Consider the following 3,326-nt stretch of genomic DNA (forward strand, 5'->3'; position numbering starts at 1 on the left):
GAAGATTTTAAGAAAAGTATTTTATATTCAACAGGTATATTCTGCTGCATGTACTGTACTCCAGAGCTGTTATGTAACATTGTATATAAATGGTTGCAAAAAAAAAAAGTCAGTCCTTCTAAAAAGAATTTAAGATAATGGTTTTTAAAATGCCTTTATAATAAGCTTTGTTTCTTTGTGAAACTAATTCAGCGGGCTGAAGGAAGTGGTTCATGTGATAAAGTGGGCTGGTGTCCTCTAGAGTACCTGGGTACATAAACAGAAACTCCTGTAGATAAAAACAAATTTGTGCCATTAGTCTTTATATGTTTCTGCATCCAGATAGAGTGCAGTTCATGAGGGAGGGGGTGGGGGTGGGAGGGGAAAGGGTGTTAAAGTGATACATTTTTATACCAAATGTGTTTATTTTTTTGTGCAAGTAATCCTTAAATTCGAATTGTATTAGGTGTTAAAATAAAGTTTTTAAAAAATTACTTGTATTTATACTTTACACAATAAAAATATTTCTTAACTCCAATTAATTTCCAATTTTCATCATCAGAAAAGGACAGAGGCCTAGGACACCAAATGCTGTGTAGTTTGATTGCTTTAATAATGTTGGGAATTTGTGAAAAGTCAATAAGGAAAAGACATTTTTAGTGTAAATTTTAAATGCCAGTGTATTTTTCTGGAACATTTTTTGGTTTTTCCTTCAGTCTAAGGAAAGAAAGAAAGAAGTGTGATTACAGCAACCAGATTGAAAGTCATAGTTACAGATGTTTAGCCTGGAAGGAGTGTGGCCAGCTTGAGTAAAAAAAGTACCCTGGATTGCAGCCGAAAATTCAGCAGTTTTTTTGATTCTGCCACATGCTGGTAGGAAAGTTAATTCAGATTTTTAATCACTTTGGGCTTTATTAAACCAGAGTGATTCTGGCGCCCAGATCACTTTAAAGCACTGCTAGTGTTTTGTTCTATAGGTGGTATTAAAATTATAAATTTCACATAGTGAATGTTTTAAAGTATAATATTGAGTCTGGTCGATAGGGAAATCTTTCAAACCTTTCTTTTTTAAAGATTTATTTATTTATTTGAAAGGCATAGTTACAGAGAGACCAAGAGAGAGGGAGAAAGAAGTCTTACATCTGTTGGTTCATTCTCCAAGTGGCCACAGTGGCCACAATGGCCATAGCTGGGCTGATCTGAAGCCAGGAGCCAGCTTTTTCAGGGTCTCCCACACACATGCAGGGGCCCAAAGACTTGGGCCGTCTTCTGCTGCTTTCTCAGGTGACAGCAGAGAGCAGAGAACTGGGTCAGAAGTGGAACAGCTGGGACTGTCACTGAAGGCAGCAGCTTTACCCACTGTGCCACGGTGCTGGCCCCTTCAGACTTTTTTGAGATTCATATTACATCACATTTCTGTTATATTAAGATTTATTGGGTCCATCAGATTTTCACTTTAATTAAAGCCACTGTGAGCCGCTTGGAAAACTTATCCAGAAAATGTTGTAGAATCTCTGCAGTGCTATCTAAAACATATAGATTAGATAGGAGACTTCAGAGGCTGCTTTCAGCATTGTATTCCATGTTCTGAGCTGCTACAGTCTGATTTTATAACTGACAGCTCCCCCAAAGTAAGTTAGGTTCATCTGTGTATACTCACAAGTTCACAGTGTCATTGAGTATAATGCAGTATTTTCATGGAGAATTTAATAAACCTGTAAGAAGTAATAAATCACATGGTATTCATTTAGCTTATCGGTCAGTGGCCCGGAGACTTACATCCTTTAATTACATATTATGACTTTGCCAAACTCATCTATTGTATAATAATTGGTCAAAGGAAAACGCCTTCTGCAGACAACTTTATATGAAGAGTCCTTGTCTGAATCAGGAACATCTGTTCCCAGTTGCTGCAGCCCCTGTCAGGTTGTGAATTCGACTTTCTACCAAATTGCTTGGTAAACACTTGGACGAGTTTTAAACACAAACATTGTGTAAAGAAGTAAGCCAGAATGGTGTGCAAGTGTTTAGTAATGAATGGAACCTGCTAATATCTGACATATATAAAAAATGGGCCAAACCTGGAACTACCTCATCAAAAGAAAAAAAGTGGCCAACTATTGATACCTTTTGTGACATTTACAACAAAGGGTATAATGAATATTTCTGATAATTATAAAATACACATTCAAAAATCATTTTGTCAAAAATTCATGTAATAATTGGTGGCAGAAAAATATCTAAATGTGGGTTCACAATTTATAGGTAAAATTTACAGGTGCTGTGGAGTGTATATTAAAATGTTCATGGTAACACATTTGATGCAACAAATGGCTTAATTAAATGCCTAAATGGAGTGTTTGATACATACAGAATCATTCTTTTTAAGGACATGTTTTTTTTTTTTTTCCTTGAAAATTCCACATACTTTAGTTTTTAAATTTTTTAGTTTTATGCAATGTTAGTGCCTTTTGTCTTTAGATCTTAGAAATGATGTTGGGGGCAAGTATTTGGCACAGTGGTTAAGACATCGCTTTTACATCCTATGTCAAAGTGCCTGGATTCCAATCCTGGCTCTCTTGATTCCAGCTTCCTGCTAATGCACAACCTGGAAGGCAGTGATGATGGCTCGGATGATTGGTTTTCTGCCACCCACTTGGGATACCCGGATTGAATATCTGACTTCTGGCTTCAGCCTGGCATGGACCTGGCTGGACATTGGAGGAGTAAACAGTAGATGGAGAATCTCTCAATGTCAATCTCTGTCTGCCTCTCAAATAACATGAAAATAAATTTGTAAAGGTTAAAAAGTGGTTAAATGTCCAGTAAATGGTTAGATAATGAGAGAGAAGATAGTCTTTGAATTTAGACACTACAATGGTTTCCCTCAGTTCTCACATTAAACTCTTTTTCAGCAGATGAATTCTAAGAATACCCTCAAATTTTTATAATTATATAAATATGAAGCATCTAGTGCTGACAGTTCACAGATGAAGGTTTTTGTATGTGTGTGTGGGTGGGGGAAGTGGGTGTGTTAACAAGTTATTGTGATAGTTTCATAAATGCTATCATGGATGTACAGAGCACTCCGGGAACACCTAGAGATGGGGAAATTGATGATTGCAATAGTCAAGAATACCGAACAAAGGAAGTGTGTCTTGAAATGAGTCCTAAAGAAAGATGAGTAGGGAAGGCTTTTCAGACAGTTCAAAGCCGCTGGCATCCTGGGAGGGTAAGACAGTGTGAAATGCGAGCACACTGCAGACAGAGTGCAGGAGAAGCCAAAGACTGGGCAAGAATCTGTGGACAAGCATTTTGCACTGTGCTGTAGAATTGCTTGTTAATAG

Source organism: Oryctolagus cuniculus, chromosome 3 (assembly GCF_964237555.1).
Source record: "Oryctolagus cuniculus chromosome 3, mOryCun1.1, whole genome shotgun sequence".
Classification (NCBI taxonomy): domain Eukaryota; kingdom Metazoa; phylum Chordata; class Mammalia; order Lagomorpha; family Leporidae; genus Oryctolagus; species Oryctolagus cuniculus.